The sequence below is a fragment of the Mustela nivalis genome (genome assembly GCF_964662115.1).
Source record: "Mustela nivalis genome assembly, chromosome: 7".
Lineage (NCBI taxonomy): Eukaryota > Metazoa > Chordata > Mammalia > Carnivora > Mustelidae > Mustela > Mustela nivalis.
Window position 1 is genome coordinate 123,730,052 of NC_139026.1, and position 18,721 is coordinate 123,748,772.

Here is an 18,721-nt window from a genome sequence, read left to right on the forward strand (position 1 = left end):
GTTATGTCATTCAGTGGTTATGTGATTTTGTATTAATTATTTAACCTGGGTCTTAATGTCCTCAATTGTGAATCAGAGTTCACAGGTCTACATTTGCAGAGTGGTTGGAAGCATAAAAGAAAACTTAGGGAAAACATCCACCACAACACTGTACCTGCCCCTGCAGCAGTCACTCAATAAATTAGACAGTTAAATAGTTCCAACAAATGAGTTCATCAATCTACCTCTCCATTAACTAACGTCCTCTCAAAGTGAAAATGGATGGCCATGGGCTACAAGTACACTAGTTTAGACGAAGTTTAATGGATAAACCCAGTCATGGTCTCTATTCTGCCTGACTTTACAATTTGGACTTAGGTGAGAGAGGGACATGGGAGGGGGGAGAGGATGGAGGGGAGTGATGAAAATCCCTGATAGACAAGGCCAAAGCACAGAATGGAGCTTGCAGCATGATAATTTCCCAATCTCTATGCCTCAGTCTTCTTATCTGTAGAATTGGGTGGTCATTTCTCCCTTAATTTCTCAGTAATCTGTTGCAAATAACTATTCTGAGCACAGAGCAATTATATAAAAATAAGGGATTTATAAAAACATACATCTCCTAATTGGCCAATATAAAGAGTTAAAACTCTTCAAACATCAAGACAACCTTAGTGACGTTCGCAATTTGCTTAACCTCCGATAGCCCTTCAGGTAAGACCTGAATTCTGCACATTCCCTCCCTGTACCTCCAGGGCAGATTCTAGAATTCCCTGTTGGCCTGCAGTACTACCCTACTTCAGTGAGCAGTGAATGTTTGGGGGTGGGGAGGGGAATGCTGCTCAGCCCTGGCCAAGAGCAGCATGCACCTGAAAGGAAAGGGACAACCAAATGATTGGCGTCACCGCCAAGGGTAGTGACACATAGCACATAGCCTGCTATGTTTCTGGGCTCTGCATGTCCCAGTAACTTAGTCCTACCTGAAGCACAAAAGCACAGAGTGCTTTCTCAACCAAGTAAGTAAAAGAAAATGGTTGGGCTCAAGTTCTAATCCAGAGATATTTCAACCTGAGAAATTTGCCTCCTTATCAGCTGCTATCCACTGGGCTGACTGTGCCACAGGGCCAATCCGATGTTCTTTCAGGTAAGAGGTCCTGTGCTCTGGCCCTGAGGTCTGTTCATGAGGACGGTGATCTGTGGGGCAGCCAAGGACCAAAAGCCACCACTCACTAACAGATCACAGAAAACAAATTCTGTGCAGTGATCATCTACTGCCTGTGCATTAGACGGCTTCTACTCCTCGGCCTCTCCCTGGAATTCAAAGCCATTGCCCATCTTCTCCTCAGTGTGAGAGCCAGCCCCTTGGACAATACTCTCCTGCTTCTCCCTTACCTGTCTGCCCAGGTATCTTCTTCCCTCCCATTCTCTCTCCCTGTTCTCCAGAAACGGGTCCCTAGCCCTATCCTCTTGCCTTTGGTGACCCCCACATGCCCTTTGGCCTTTCTGCTATATGAGCCATTTCTAAGGTGTACATGAAGATTGTTCCTTTCTTCCCAAACTCCAGGTCAAAAACTCCAAGCGCCGACTGAAGCAACGGTGTTTAAAGTTGAGCTCAACCTCACTGGTTTGTTCACTGAGTGCCCCCTATGGGCCAGATAAGGATAGAACACTAAAAAGGAGAGAGCAGACCCTTTATATTCTAGTGGAAACGACGGCAGGCAAATTTAAGTTGAAATCATTGTTTTTCAATACCAACAGAGAGGACACCACACACACCATTCTTCCACTGTAGAAATAATCCTGTAGCCTTCCCTTAACCTCCTTATTTGCCATCGGCCATGCAGCTTTCAAACTAATACTATCTCTGCAATGTCCCCAGCCTCAGCCTTGATGCGTAATCGAACAGTCAGCCCTTCTTTCTCATGATAAATGTCCTTGCGACCATCACCCACTGCCACTGCTATAATCCTAGTCCACGCTTTCATTCTTCAGACTCAGGACTGAGCAGCTGTCTCGTCACTGTCCTCTACTCCTCCCCCTCACTCTTCTCTCTAATCTAGCTGCACCCAGCCAAATCTCAAGCTCCGTCATTAAGCGTCTGCCTTCAGCTCGGGTCATGATCCCAGGGGCCTGGGTTCAAGCCCTGCATTGGGCTCCCTGCTTGGCGGGGAGCCTGCTTTTTCCTCTCTCATTCCCCTTGCTTGTGTTCCCTCTCTTGCTGTGTCCCTCTCTGTCAAATAAATAAAATATTTAAAAACAAACAAGCAAACCCTATTTGAAGTTTTCTTATTCATCACATTAAGCTCACAAAGGAAAAGCCTGACTCTTACTTCTCATCCCCAGAAACATCTCCACGTGCTTTCCACATATTGTTTAACTAAAACTGGCCATGTGATACACAGGTCAAGTGAAGTATAGAGCTCAGATTTACAAAAGGGGGCAAACAGGGGAGGTGCAGGTGGGGAGGCCAACCTTTGCTTTGAACACATTCTCACCCTCATTTGATTTTGAAGGAGCCCAGAATGAGTTCTAGGCAAGTATCTTCTCTTGATACAGATCAGTACAGGGAACCAAATGTCCATTTTTCTAAACCAGCAGATTATGCTCCTTCTTCAACAACATGACCCAATAAAACATTCACTTGACGTCCCTAACATTAAATGTTATGTGTAAGCAATGAGTCTTTTGCCACAAAAAGATAACTCGAAATGCTGTCTGGTGAGAAATAAATATTAGTACGTTGGCTTACATTAAAATTCCCATAAGGTAATTAGCATTTCATTAATATGCAGTCAATTAATTTGCATAAACCTCTAAGCAACTGAAATGCAGTCAATTATCAGATTTCTTTAATAATTGATTAAAGTCAACATCCTTAAAATTGCCTTAGACAGATAAATTACACTCATCAAATAGCATTTGATACAGGACCATTTAAGTGACTCTGAGCTTCTTTCTCGTACATAAAGTACCCTGATGAGATCTGAAGTTCAAGGACCCTTGCTTTTCCCAAAGAAGACTGTTCTGTGGTCTAACAGTGTCACCCAGTGGTAGTACGCATGGTTTGTGTTCAGAGCAGCTGTTGTTTTTAAAAAGAAGCACTTGTCACACATGTTTACTAAAAGGGAAGGGAAAAAACACTTTTCTGAACTGTACAAAGAAAACCAGTACATGTCAATTCTGGACTACATGGGGCCGGTACTAGAAGAGAGCTACCCTATAGCCACGGTTACTTTGAAGCCCTTGGGGACCATACAAGAGTGTACATATCTGAAGAGAGGCACAAGTGATGCTCCTGTGACTTAGGGGTAGCACAGGTTTGACTTTCAATCAGTTCAGTGTCCCATGACTGAGCCATAGGACCAAAGTCGCCCCTGTCATTGGCTTTATTGTCTATCATTTGGTGGCTTCAGTTCTCAAAAGCTTACATCTCCCAGAACAAGGAAAGAATAACCAGCCAATTCTGTTCCAGGGTTCACTATCTGATTTTAAAAACTTATGAGGTGAAGTTTAATTGAAAATAATAAATTATTTAACTTCCTTATCTGTAAAAAGAGAAGGCTGGACCAGATGACCCTTGAGATCCCTTACTAGTTCTAACATTCTGATAATACAGAAGAGTCCAGCTTATCTGTTGCTCCCAACCACAGGGGCTTAGAGCCAAGGGATGCAGAGCTTGGCTCCATCATTAGAGCCAGATGGACCGGGGAAGGTGTTCCTCTGATATTCCCCACATATCCCCCACCTTGGTCTCCATTCCAACTCACCCCTGTTCCCAAGAACCATGGACTTCTCCAAATGAAATCTATAGTGAATAGGTTTTCTGGTAGTGATACTGAATACCTCCAGATGCAGCCACCTTCACTCCAAGTCCCCCTAAAAGAATCTCAACTGCTTGGCCCACAGCTAGAGACATGTACCTAGGAATGGAGCATGGACCAGACTTTATTAAACCCAAACTCCAAATCCGGGGGGGGGGGGGCGCTCCTAGATATCATAGTGAAGAAACACACATGTACCATATAGGGTAAATAAAAAACTATTTATTCCTCCTTGCACAGTCTCCTATATCAAATATATATCGCACCATAATTGAATAAATTCACCTGAATCCTATAAACCTAAAAACGACCTTAGAATCATGGCACAGTTCACCCTCTTACTCCCCACCTAGTTTCTCTTTATACATCTTTGTCTTTATAAATCCATAGATATTCTTCTTGCTTATTCCCACCAAATCTCAAATACCTAAAAGTTTTATGATGTTAATGACAGTTTTTTCTCCTCATTCCCGTTTATTTAGAAAATCAGTATCAATTCTCATGGGCCACTTGTCAGAAGATAAATTTTTGCTGCATTCTTTCTGAAGAATGTGCTAGCAGTCTGTGGCAAAACATAATAAATTCACTTCTAGGAATTTACTCCAAGATGATAATCAGAGATGCAGACAAGAATATATTGTATAAGAACATTTATCTACAACCTATGATGGTGGGGAAAAAAAAGGAAACCACTTAAATATCTAATACTGGGTTACAATGTGTCTTAAACATGATTTCTTAAATAATAAAAAGGGAAATACTCACCATGCACCAAATAGGAGAAAAATACCAGTATCCTATCAAAACAGTATGCCCCCTATGTTCTAGTACGGGTGTCTGCACGTACAAAAGCTATTCAAAATGCTGTGCAAGGCCCAGCTCCATCAGTACCACCATGGGACTTGCTAAATACAAATGCCCAGCCTGAGAGCTCCTGAATCAGAATGGCCGGGGGTCAGGCCCAGAAGCCTGTTCTCATGCTCACTGTATGCCACACAGCCTCTGAGGTTAAGATATTGAAATTCACCCCATTGGAGGGCCAGAGACACTGAGGCCTAGAGAAGGTGGGTAATTCACCTAGGGTTAAAAGGCTAATAAGTGGGCAGCATCACCCAGGTAGCTCGAGTCCACACTCTTAACCACTTTGCTCTAGAGCCTCTCCAGATGAACTCATGTTTGGAAGTATACTCCGTGCTCTTTCCCCTAAATGAACAGTGTGATGCGTCCCACCTACTGGTCTGTCTTCTTCGTTTGGTTTCAGCACTTCTGTTACAAAGCTACCAGTTGGGACGGGGTGTTTGGGAACTATCACTGGCACCACCATTGACAAACTTCTTGGTGAGCTGTCACGTGGCAGGCCCAGACACATACTTCATAAAACATTGTACATTTACAATGGCTTACCATTTTTGAAATGATGCAACTCTTGATCAATTTCTTTTACTCTTCCAGATTCTACATTACTTCAAAATCTGCATGTAACACATTTTTATATTACACCATTTCATATACAACAAAATTCAAGTTCAAAAAAGAATGCTACCAGCTTTTATTCCCAAGCTTCCCCTCTTCAAGCATCAGGATGCAGGATAAAATTAAATTTAAAAAAATTACTGGAAAAGTGAAAATCAGTCCTACTGGCAACTAGAGAAGTAAAGACCAACTTTCCTAGACGTCCCCAATACTGCCACCAGAACATAAAGAATGCTCAGAATGGGTACAGACGAGCCCACAATGCCACCAAGAAAATGACAAGACATCTCTCTGATCGCACTAAAAGGTGTGACTGCTAACTTTTTACTAAATGACAGCTCTAACGTCACATTCATCTCTTGCCTCCTAGATAAATATTGTTAGTATTCCCCATCACTGAACTGTGCCTGCTTCCGGACCACATCCAACCCAGGTCCCCACTCCTCCAATCCCACCTTCGGAACACCCAGCTCAAGCACCATCCCGACTCTGCTTTCGAACAGAATCTCAACGTTCTTCTGAGCTATGTTCTCCTATGACAGCAAACCAAATGAACCACACTTGGGTCTGACTCCACCTGCTCCTGGTTGTTGCTGGCGGATGGGATTCAACACACTTTTGTCTTAATAAGTTACCAGTAACATCTTGTAGGGTAGCAAGAACCTCAAATAAAAAGCCCACAAACTAACATCACTTTTCTTGGTCTGCTTCCTTACTGATAAAATGACAGCCAGTCATCTTATCATTTTCCTCGCAAATCTGCTCAATTTCAGCCATATTGTGCGTCAAACAGATTTGTTTCTATGAAAGAACGTGCTCTGGCTTCCACTCACTCAACTTACCCTTTCACAGATACAGTTTGTCCTGAAAATTTCATTTTTCACTCTCAGAAAAAATAGGAAAGAGAACTTCATGCCAAAAACGATGGTTACAATTATGTGTATTTTCTAAATGGCTAAAATGCTTCATAATTATAAGAATATAAGTTGACTTTTATTTGATTTTTGCTTCCATGATAAAAATGGCGCTATGTCTCCGTCTGGTTCTTCAGAGGACTGTCTGGCTCTAACTAAACCCCAGAGAGCAGCTATTTACACAGCCCAGGTACTTTTAATTAAAGTCTGTTTTCCCCACTCACTTTTCAGGTTACCTCATGGGTTTTCGGTGAACAACAGCATTAAGCTGGTCTTGTTTTGGAAGTCACCAAAACCAAGATGGGAATATTAAGCCCACTGCAGCCAGCAAGACCACAGTCAGGCGTTTTCGCCCGTGGACTTCAACAGTGGCCATGTCCCTCCCTCAGCTTAGGCCCAAAAGATCCCGAGAGGAGTGGTGCGGTCCCGCCTGCCGAGCTCACAGCCGGTGGGGGACACAAGTACACATGGTCAATACAGTGTGGTATCACGTCTGGAGGGTGACAAGCACAGGCAAGTCTCAGAGCTGGGTTCCTCTCAAGACTCCTCCCTCCGACTCCAGGTTCTCCATGCCGACTCCACACATCAGTGAGGACGCTCTGGGACACATATGATGGCACCTGACTAGACGCAGCTGAAACGGCAGGCGCTCGTTTGTAACTCACACAAGAACCTGGCGTCAGATGTTCCCGGGCTGCTTCAGAGCTCCGCGGTGTTACCAGGGCCCTTGGCTCTTGCTGTCGTGCCCTGCCTCAGCAGCTCCATACAGCAGCTCCCAGAGGAAAGGCAGCTGGACAGGTCGCCCCCGACTAAGTCGTCTCTCTCTCTGTCTGGGGGAAGTCACTCCCAGAAGCCCCAGGTGATGGGGGGGGGGCTGCTTGCATCTGATTGGCCAGAACCGTGTCATGTGATCACCAGAGCCACAAAGGAAGCTGGGAAAATGGAAACAGGCACTCCAGCAACGAGGAGCTGAGAGTAGGGGCTGTCGAGGGGACACTCAATTCTGTCACTTTTGTCACACTCAGACTGTTATGACTGACTCTCCCCCCTCCCCATTCATAATGGTAAAGTCCTATCTCCCAGTGTAATGGCACCTTTGTGAGGTGATTACATGAGGTCATAAGGGTGAGACCCCATGGTGAGATTAGTGTCCTTGAAAGACCAAGAGACAACAGAGCTCTCCTTTCCCCCACCATGTAAGGGCAGTAAGAAGGCAGCAAGGCAGGAAGACAGTCCTCACCAGGAACCAAATCAGCCAGCATCCTGATGTTGGACTGCCAGCTACAGGAGAAAAATGTCTACTGTTTAATAGCCACACAATGCCCCCCCCCCCGCAACTATGGGGGCTCCTGGGTGGCTCAGTTGGTTAGGCATCAGATTCTTGATTTTGGCTCAAGTCATGATCTCAGGGTTGTGGGATTGAGCCCCATGCAGAGCTTGCTGGGGCTCTCTCCCACCTCCCCCTCCTCTCTTTCTGTCCCTCCCCCTGCTCACTGTGCTCTGTCTCAAAAAGGCACCAACTATTCCGTTATGTTTTAAGTATTTCATTATGGCAGCCGAGTTAAGACATATCCTCAAAGCAACTGTCTTCAAAGGCACTCCAAACTCCTGACAAGAGGCTCGATGGACCCCTCTGGGTGAGGTCATTTAGCTACTTTCCGACCTTGGCTCCAAAGCTGAAAGGGAAACCCTAGCAACAATCATTTCTTGGAAGTGTGTAGCCCTCACAGCATAGGCAGTAAGAGCTGCAACAACCAAAGATAGGAGACCTTTTAATGGAAACGCTTTTATCCTTAGTTTTTCCATCTACACATAACCTCGCTTTTCAAACGGTGGGTGGGGGGGTGAGGGGGCCAGTTTGGGAGTTCAAATGTAAACATGTCTGTAGTGGGTGTGGACCCTGGAACAAGGGAGTCAACTACTCTGACTGGTACCTTTCTCTTCTTGAACTCTGCACATTAAAGCAGATCCCTCCAGATACCTGTCATTCTAAGACACCAGACCTTGCTATTTCCACAGCTGTGGTGTGCGGAGTCACAGACAGACAAAACATGGTGTCCCCAGCTTCAGGAAGCATCTTACTTCCCACAAGACATTACTGCAGTCACCCATATTAGAGATACACTCAGCCTCCCGCAGGGCTACACTGAAGCTTTGTCTATCTCTATGTACAGTAACAGGCCGAGGGAAACTTTCAAAATGAGAATGGGAAAAAACAACAGCCACTCATTTGGCAAACCAGCAACACAGGAAAATGAAAGCTTAAAAACAAGTAGCCCACATTTAAAGGAGCAGACCTGAGGTGCCACAACGTCTAAAAAGTGTAAATGCCTTCATTCTTACTGGAATAGAAAGAATACTCACTGTTTCAGAAAATATTCAAGATTTCAAAAATACATGTATTTCTGGAATAGAGGTCTTAGAGAGATATGCACTTAAATTTTAGTAGTGAGGAATAAATAGGCAATTCATAATCCAGATCCTATAGAAGTTGAGAGATTTCATTCATTTTCATTCAAACAGGATGCTCTCAAGAGCAATTTGTAACTACTCCAATAGCCTCCTACTTACTTTGTAGCTTTCACCCTCAGATAAGTTCTATCTCAAAGTGAATCACTCCTTCTTCCCCCTATGCAAGAATGCAAACCACCTACCACTTTGTCTATAACCCTCATGGCCTCAGCCACCAGGGGTGAGGACTTGTGCCCCAAGTCCCAACATACCCTCCCTCAGGCTAGTCATTCTGGCATTTCAATCCAATCTATTACTACCCAATAATACTACAGTCAAGTGATGGGTTTCCCCAATCTTGCCACCATTAGGCCACTTAAATTCTATAGCAGCAAAAGTGATTAAGTAAAAGAACAGGGCAGGTCAGTAACAGTAAACACTCAGCCCAACACTAGTTCCATATAAAATGGGAGAACTCTGCTTCTCTCTCCCTGCAGTTACTCAAGTTTTATATGTTTTCATTTCTCTTGTTGCAAGAGGGTTCATTCTCAAGAACTCAACATCCAGAAACTTCCCATCAGCTTTGACTTCTCTCACAGCTCCTGTCAAAAAGTTCAGAACTTTAACAATATCTGTTTTAAAATCCACACAAATAGCAGCTACTATAATTTAATTAAATGAAAAGGGCAAGGACAAATGACATGTCAACACATTCATAATGAAAAGTTGTCTTTTACTTACAGCTGGTTATAAAGGAAATATTAATTGCTTCCAGAAAAACAATCATAAAATCATTCCCTAACAAGAAATTACAGATGTACCATGACAGCTAACTACTTCCCTTATGCCTTTAAAAAAAACTAATCTGAAAAGCTTAATAAGGATAGGACAGTTTTACCTACTTAGATTAAGTATTCAAAGTTAAATGTGGCCAAAGGGCTACGAAAAATGAAATGATTCTTTAAAAAAAATTTTTCAAGGCAATTCAGGACTCAAAGAAGAAAATCTAGAAATAAATACTCTTTAGTTTATAATCTTACAAATGTCAAATTGAACAAGATGCCAGGTATTTGAGAGTGAAATTTACCTCAGATTTAAAAATTCAGTTTATAGTACAAAATCTACACGCACACAATGGTACATGTGACATAGTAATTAGGAAGGACACTAACAACTTTATTTTCCTAATTTCATCTGTGAATCTTCAGAATTAAAGTTCTAAACCTTCTTTCCACTTTATACAATATAATAGTTCTAGAAAAGATCTGTTACCATTCTTAAATTTCCTTATATCCAGTAATATACAAAAATCAATGTTAAAGATAATTATAAACACTTCCCTTCTATGCACCCTCAGACTTGCTCTAAAGTTGATAAACTTTCTAAAATACCTCGGATCAATGGCTTTCAAACTTCTGTCTGTAATCCTCTTTACACTCAGTGACCCAATAAACACCCACACTAAAATTAGCTAAAGCAGAAGTTTCCAGAAGAAGCCATCTTTACTATATGCTGTACACTGTGATATTTGCTTTGTTTCTTTCTTTCTTTATTTTTTTTTTGTAATGCTGGCTGTGACCCACTGAATTGATTCCATGACCCACTAATGGATGCAGCCTGAGAAATCCTGCTCTGATTCATTTATTTAAACTTGCCACAATAACTTAGCAGCACTCTGAAGATGGGAAAGCACCTGAAAATTTGCAACAGAAATGTAAATTGGATGATCTGCTGTATGCCAACTGTCATCATCCCTTCCAAATAGAAAACACTTAAAATCCATTACCTTTTAAAAAGTGTTATTTGGGCTAGTATTGCTGATACTAAAGTCATCACCTCTCTTCCACCTAATCTTTAAACTATTCTTACTCCAGTCACTGAAGAATAACCTCAAATCCTTCTGTGTGTGAATGAGTAAAGGAATACAAATTAAAGATTACCTAGAGAATTCTGTTGCTAGGTCTTTTTCCACACTTATGACAGAATGTGGGGAAAGAGGTGACCTAGGAAGTACTGCATTTTTCCCTTCTTAAAATATTTTTATAGACTTCATTATTTTTTAAAGATTTTATTTATTTGAGAGAGGGAGAACATGAATGGGTGGAGGAGGGGGAGAGGGAAGCAGGCTCCATTAAGCACACAGCCAGACCTGGGGCTCGATCCCAGGACCCTGAGATCATGACCTAAGCCAAAGGCAGATGCTTAACCAACTGAGCCAACCAGGCACCCCTCCTCTTCTTAAAGTATTTTTTAAAAAGCAGTTTCTGTAATTTCTCTATCCACAAAATTATAGATACAAAACATCAATATTTAAAACTAACTTGAATGGCATTTGCCTATTTTTTTAAAGAAATGACAGTGTAACTCAGATAATGTTCTTAATACCAAAATAATCATTCTATTTGCATAATCTTTTAAGAAGCAGAACAAAAATTCCACCCAGGGAGCTAAAGTCAATAATGAGTAAGAGGAAGGGCTCTAGTCTCAGGTACCTGGAACCAGACAAAGGCAATTTAGCCCCAACACACAGAAAACTGGGCAGAAAAATATATGGGAGAAATTAAAATTGATCTATTTGTCTTCCTGGTCAACAGAGAGAGGGTAACATAAGGGCAGTATGGAACAGTAGTGGGGCTTAAGCTTTATCGTCTGAGAAACTGAAACCCAGCTCCACCACACATTAGCCATCTGACCTTAGTTCAACAATAACAGCACTTAAAATAATCATTCAATAAATATTAGCTGTGGGCAGGGCACAGTCCTAAATGTGCACACCCACCAACTCACTGAATTTTCACAACACTCTGAGGTAGGCTCTGAGGGCCAGAGAGAGACTAGGAAGCTTGTCCAATTTCATACAATTAGTCACAGGAAGGCCAGAATTCAAACTCTGCCCAAGGAATCCCAAAACCTTTGCAGGGGTTGCCTTCTGAGCCCTGGTTTCCTTGTCCTTCCCTATAAGGGCTGCTATGTGAATTAAAACCTCTGGCCTGTAAGATAGGGACTCATCACCTCCCAGATCCAATGACACAGCTGCCACCCTCACAGGGCACAGTGTCTCGGGTAAGCCAACTTCACCTGTTCAGAGTCACAAACTTTATCTTTTTTCCTTCTACCCTCTCTCTGCCCCAGCCCTTAGACACACCTCCCACACACATACCTTTCACTGACCTAAGGAAATATGTACTGAAGAAGGGGAGAGTAATATAAGCCCTATCATGAGTATATTTACTGAAGGAAGGAAGGGAGGTAGCTCATGTTTGTAAGAGGGCGAAGTTGTCAGGCTTAATTCAAAGCCAAGACCATGACAGGCAGAGAGCCACAGAGGGTGGAACTCGGCGCAGCAGGAGCGTGCTGGAATGATCTTGGGGGTTATGCAAGGAAGATCTCTACCAGCAAGAGAATGAAGGCAGGAGGGAGCCTCGGCGGGGCGGCAGTGCTGGAGTGGGACGGACTGGGCCAGTTGTGGCTCGGGGATCTGGCAGAAATTAGAGGGCAGGGCCTCAAATATGCCAGGAATTCTGCTGAGGGCAATAAACCACCTCACAATGCAAAGCTGGATTGCATTAACATCAGTTTTGGAAACAGGAAGTACCAGTACCAAGTAGTAGCTAATAAGTGTTGACAGAATTTTTCAAAATAGGGTTACATTCTCCCTTTCTTTCCTGTTCACATTAGTTGGCAAATGCCATCCCCTTCACTTCCTCACACACAAAAAGTGGGTAAACAGAGGCACTCCCAGGCTGTTTAATGGACCTAACCAAAACACAGCAATCAAGTTAACTGAACCAAGTTGTTGAAAGACATGCCAATAATACACCAGCACCCAATTACTGAATCAGGCCTTTTTTTCTTTTTTTTTTTTCTTTTTTTTTTTTACAACCAAGAGTAACAATGTGAGTATATGCTTCTATGGTAGAACAAGTTAGCTACCAGTGTCAGACACAACTGTTAGTTGTTGTAGCAACAGCAGACAACAAGACTTGCTCAGATTGGTGGTTAGCAATTTACCTCTTTGTTTCCCATTATACATCTATCACTACTTATTATAAAAACCACCTTCCAAGTATTAAGATATCATTGGCTTGCCAAACCAAGGAAGAATACAACCAGTAAGTCTGACTTCCCCGAGAAGCATGCACCGAGAAGCATGAATACCATAAATTGAACTTATGAATGTTTAGAAAACAAGACATTGTTACTATAAGCTATTTCATAATCTCTAGAGATACAATGTTTACTTTTAGACTGGAAAAAATTAACTATGGTACTAACTGCCAGATTAAATAATATTATCTAATAAAAGTAGTTTACAAATACATCTACTATTTTAATTAAATGAAGTACCGAATGACACTGTCAGCTTAGAATCATTAATGTCATTCCTACTGGTTATAATTAAATGCCTGATTATAAAATAAACACACAAAGTATCCTAGACTTTGTCTTTAATCTAGTTTTTATTTTGCCTTTCATGCTTGTTTTAAAATAAATTTTATTTCCACCTCACTAGTAAAAAACAAATTTTGTTTTCTCTTAAAATGGTTCACTGCAGAGATAGAGAGATTCGACTGTGACTTGGGATTACTGGACATTATTTCCTCATTGCATCTGTTACTGACCCTTTCCTTTACAATTAACTAAACATGCTTTGTCAGAGGGCACAGGCGCAAGCCTAAGAAATGCCAGGTCCTATTCCCTGTCACCTCACAGGCTCTGTGCATTCAGAAAATGACCATGCCTCTTGGGATGAGTTTCCTCACCTGTGAGCCCCAACCAGGAGATCAGAGGTTCTCATTAGTCAGGACAGTCTGAACTAAACCTGAGACTCCCTTGCATGCATATGCACACACGCACGCGCACACACACACACACTGCACTGGGTAACACAGGCTCCATGACACAGGTCTTTCAAAGCCACACACACTGGCCCATCCACAAAAATGGGAAACGAGAAATCATTTCTTTACCCATCTGCAGCTATAATACAACTAGTAGGGTGACCCTTATTAGAGATATTTTAAAATCTCTGACCCATAGGAATGGTTATTAAAGCTTGAGTATGAAGGCAGGAGGGAGCCCTTCGTTGCCTCCTTGGGGCTTTCAACAGTCATAGGTGATTAGGCAGCAAAAGAAAGCAAACTGAGGTAACAGACCTTTACGCGCCTTTCTCAATTCTCAGCGTAAACAAACAACAAGAACACTATTTGATTAATAACAATGACTTAAAATGGCCTTCCTGAGAGTCCTGGTGTGTCATCAGAACTGACTGATTTGAAAGTGGTAATTTGATATCAGAGATCTACAATCAAGGAGTCCCTGATTACTCCTCCCCAAGCACAGATCTCCAAGTGCTGATCACAGAGTTTCTGCATTGTTCTTGGCTCAAACAGGACGCTGGGACTGAAGAAGGAAATACACCAGTCAGCGCTCAGCATGCCAGATACCAGCCAGGTCACAACATTCTCCTCAGTCGCAGCCCTGACTGGGAGAGCTCTGCTCTTGACACAACAAAGCCATACAGAACCCCCAGCTTAATTAGCAACCTACCGTGAGTCCTTCTCCAAAGGACTCTGTAGGCTGTGTCTGGGCCACAACCACTGGCCTGGCTGGCCCTGCCACTTTGCAGAATACCCACATACTAACAGTTCCGTGGCTAAAAAAAGGCAGTACCAGCATTTTCTTTATTAAGAAGACGAACATCAAAGCAGGACACCTGCACTAAGAATGGACTTTCTTCCCGGGAAATTATCTTAAAATGTAAATTAGGTCAGGTCCCTGGCACAATACCTTCTCTGAACCCCTGGCAGCGGCCCTAACTCCCTACCTGAGTGGACCCTGGCCAACTCCTCACACACCAGTCGCTCCCCTGCCCTTGCTCCCCACACTCCAGCCACACTGGCCATCCTGGGTGTCTCACCTGGCGGGGCTTCACACCCCAGAGCACTCCCTCCCAACCCATCCCCAGCCTCTCCCTACAATGGCTCATCCTCACCCTTTTCATCTCTACCCAGACATCACCTTCCCAGAGCACCCCATTGAACCGGGGTCCCTCCACTCTCAGTCTCTGTCCTGAGCTTGTGTCCCACTCTCACAGTCTGGAACTCCTCATTTATTGCTGGATACATGTTATTCGATGATAATCCCTTCTAGATACGGAGCTACCTGAGGGCCTGGGGCCATTTCTCTTGTACACCACTCTAACTCCAGGGCTTAGAATATACTAAATGCTCAATTATCATTTGTTAAAGTGATTCAATATCTCAATAAATTTTGCATCGAGAAGAGATGGAGCCCATAAACATTTTTATTTGTCCTAAATTGGTCATGGTGCAAAAATAAAACAAAACAATTCACTGGGCTAAATGAATTTCTCCCTACTAAACACCCACCCTTGGTCGGGTCTGTGCTCTCCTGCAATCTTCTGATTTAAATGGGAATAAAAAAAGCATTTGAAATCTGTAATAGAAACGGTATTATCAGTGATGGTTGAATCTCAGGTAATCCATAGAAATACTCCTCCTCCTATGAGCTACTGAATAAATGTTCCAGGCACCAGTGAAACACTGTATTTCATCTCGTGTAACCTTCATGGCAGTTCCATGAGAGAGGTCTTCTCATGCCTCCTGACAGAGCAGGAGCTGATGCACAGTGACCTGGTAACTAGCTCAAGGTCATATAACAAGAAAAGGTGGGTCAGCTGGGTGGAGTGCTGCCGGAACTTGGCCTCCTCCCTACTGCTCCATCTTCTGTCCCTCCTAGAGCAGTCCACCCCCATGGGAAAGAAAGGGAGACAAGGCAGAGCTGTCTCTTCTCCTTTTGGAACCAGGCCATTATTTCTTTATTAAGTTTTTAAGGGAAAAAAGACAAGTCATCTTTTGACCCACCCGGCGTCAGTCCAGCAAATTCTATCCTAATTCCTTCAGCTTGCCTTCCCTGTTGCCAGCGCCTCCTACTTCCCTGAACCTCCGCTTTATGCATCTCCATGCTTTGGAATTCATCACACATTCCGTAACTCCTTTCTGCCCCAGCCTGTGCACGCATATGAGTGTTGAGCACACAATCACATGCAAACATGCAAATCCCTTTCCAAACTCCAGTTCGCTCTCTCTAGCTTTTTCAAGTCAGACGGTAAATAAGTCACCTAAACTATTTCATCCTGAGGTGTAAGAAGAGGCAAATAACTCCCTTGACCTTCCTAGAGATGCTCAAATGCATAGCATAAAAGGTTACTTGCTCACAAAGTACAGTTTGAATTATTACACAGCTTGAAAATGACCAAAATTAGGTGAAAATGTCGACAGGAAAATGTCCAGGATGATAATGAAATCAAGCCGGCCAACCAGCAACCACTCACCTGATGGCAGTTTTCCTATCTATCGTCCTCCGTTTCTGAACTCAGAGTCCAGGCTGCTCACAGCTGTACTTCTGGGGCGAGCTACAGGGAGAACTGGAAAACTGGGCTACAGGAGGGGCACTGAGCAGGGAGATGCTAAATCCAGTGTTTGCAGCTGGAGGCCACCTACACGTTGGTGCTGAATTTTTAAAAACACTTCAACACCTTAATAATATGTTCTGCCAGGTATAATAAAAGTGTGCCCAAGGAGCTTGAATTCTTAAGCTGCTAGGAACTAAATGTGAAAGGAAGCCCAAAGCAGCAGAGGAAGATGAGCGAGGGGAGGGGGAGGAAATCCCTTCAACTACTGAGTTGTATGGCTCCAAGAAAAGAACAGCAAAAGAACACATCCCCCAACAGGCCACGCTGATGCTGGTTATTTACATGAGAACCACTTGGGCTGCGTGAACCTCCATCTTCCTTCAAACGCTCCACAGCTGTGGTTTATACCCCTGGCTTGCACATCCGAACCACCTGTGGAACTTCAAAACACAACACCAGGGGCGCCTGGATGGCTCGGTGGGTCTAAGCTTCTGCCTTCGGCTCAGGTCATGATCTCAGGGTCCTGGGACAGAGCCCCGAGTCGGGCTCTCTGCTTGGTGGGGAGCCTGCTTCTGCCTCTCTCTCTGCCTGCCTCTCTACCTACTTGTGATCTCTCTCTGTCAAATAAAATAAAAAATCTTAAAACTAAACACCAGCGTCTAGCTCCAGTAGAGAACTGAAAGGGGAACCCACCATGGTCAGCGACACCTACAACAGGGTCTGGGCCACAACATAACCCCGTAAAGAGGAAATGCTGGTCGGGAGTGCAAGAACCAGTGAGCCCACACGTCTCCTCTCCGTCCCATCTCCAAGAGCAACCACCTTTACCGATCATCCATTTATCTCTTCTTCCCTGACTACCTCTGGTCTCAGCCCTGAGTGCCAGAGACATAGGGCAGACCACATGGCAGACTGGCCCTCAAGGAGCTTCCATTCTGGTAAAGTCACATGGAAGAGATTTAAGTTACGGTATTAAAAAAAAGGAGGGCAGCTAAAAAAGATTCCCCCAAGCAATTTCCCTCAGTCTTCCTGACCTCAAGTCCTTTGAGCCCCCAGCTCCTTGTTCCGTCCTCGGATACGTGTCCATCGCGTTGTGCTGCGCTTCAATGGCAGGCCAGGCCCCACCCCCCACATGGCTCTGTTCAAAGCCTGGATCCAGACACTCAAACCTGATTTCTTCTGTGCGCTGATGTGCCCCCACATCCTCAGACAGTGTGACCGGAATGGTCCAAGTCAAGCTTCTCCCATCAATATCCTAAGTCTCATATTTTCTCTTTTTTTCATTGCCTATCCTACGCTTGGGGGATATAAAAGATCGACAGGAGTCCCCTTAAAAGTGTTTCGTCTTTTTTGTAAAAAATTAGCAAGATACAGAACATATTAATATCACACACTGATTCGGAGCTAAACTGTACAGAAGGAAGGGACAGAGCCTAGTCAGTGTGAGCACCTCAGAAGCAAGCCCTGAGCAAAGGGTTTGGCCAGGCAGAGTCAGCAATGACTAAGCAGGATATTTGAAGGAGCACCAAGGGCCCAGACAGGGGAGAAGTAATGAAGACACCAGCCTGACTGAAACCAGGAGGACTCATCAGGCAAGTGGCAGGAAAGAAGGCGGGAGGAACAGCTCAACACGGAGCTCTGCAACCAGGTGTGGTTTACCCAGGACACTGGAAGACAGGTGTGGCATGACACTGAGAAGGAGTAAGGCACAGATGCAAACTCTTTCAGGCACACAGAGGAAACCACTGTCATTAACTCTGATTCAGCCTATCATAAATATCTGACACACAGTTATTTTCAACAAGAATCTCATCAAAGTGGTTCCTAATCCTCCCATTCCGACCATTAAAAAATCAAGTCGAAGTATGCCAGAGTGCAAATATTTACAAATTTGAAAATCAAAAATGCCTCCCACCAACTTTCTGGGCTTTCTCAAGCTCCATCTTCACCGTCTGCCAAGCACACTGGTGTGCTGGGAGCCACGGATAGACAGGAGCATAAACAAACAACTATCTGGCCGTCCACGTGACCTTTTGTTCCATAACACGTAACTGTCTGTTTGTCAGGCACGGTGTTTGGCAGTTTGAATCAAGGTATAACACAGCAAGCCTTTCATTCCCTGTCTTTCAAAGGAGCTATGACACCTGGAAAGCAAATACAATCTGTTCATAGCAGCCCCCAAAAGAGAAGCTGGTGAGTTCATTCATCCGTTAATTCATCAAGTATTTATTTCACGTATTAAGCGCCAGACACTATCCCAAACCGTGTGGAAGGAACAGCAAAGGAAACAAAGCCCCTGCCCTGATGAAGCCTATATGGGGGGTGGGGGGGGCAGGCAAGCAGTGGACAAGCGAACAGGAAGGTATGGATTTATCAGACAGGAAGGAAGTACCATGGTAAACACACACAGGTAAGGAAACAGGCGGTGCCATTTTCGGTGTTTGGGGAAGACTGCAGACTGAGAGCAGACACCTGAGTGGTATTTGAGCAAAGAGCTGAATGAAGTGAGGGAGCCAGCCAGACTGCTATGTGGGGAAGAGTTCCACTCCAGGTAAAGGCACAGGCAGGGGCAGAAACTGAGACTAGACAGCCAGGAAGCCTGGGGAGCAACAGAGCTGGGGAGCGGGAGCAGGTGCCAGGTGAGA

General features: G+C 43.9%; 1 protein-coding gene across 9 annotated transcripts in view; it reads right to left on the reverse strand.

Annotated features, from left to right (window-relative positions):
* Positions 1-18,721, reverse strand: part of FAM107B (family with sequence similarity 107 member B) — a gene marked incomplete at its 5' end in the record, with an annotated part of 218,638 nt that overhangs the window by 20,459 nt on the left and 179,458 nt on the right. The window contains one exon of one of the 9 annotated variants that reach the window (XM_082739572.1): positions 5,205-7,710. The exons of 7 other annotated variants lie outside the window; for them this stretch is intronic. Of the gene's footprint in view, positions 1-5,204; positions 7,711-18,721 lie in introns of those variants that run through there. One more of the 9 variants, XM_082739569.1, reaches the window with a different exon arrangement.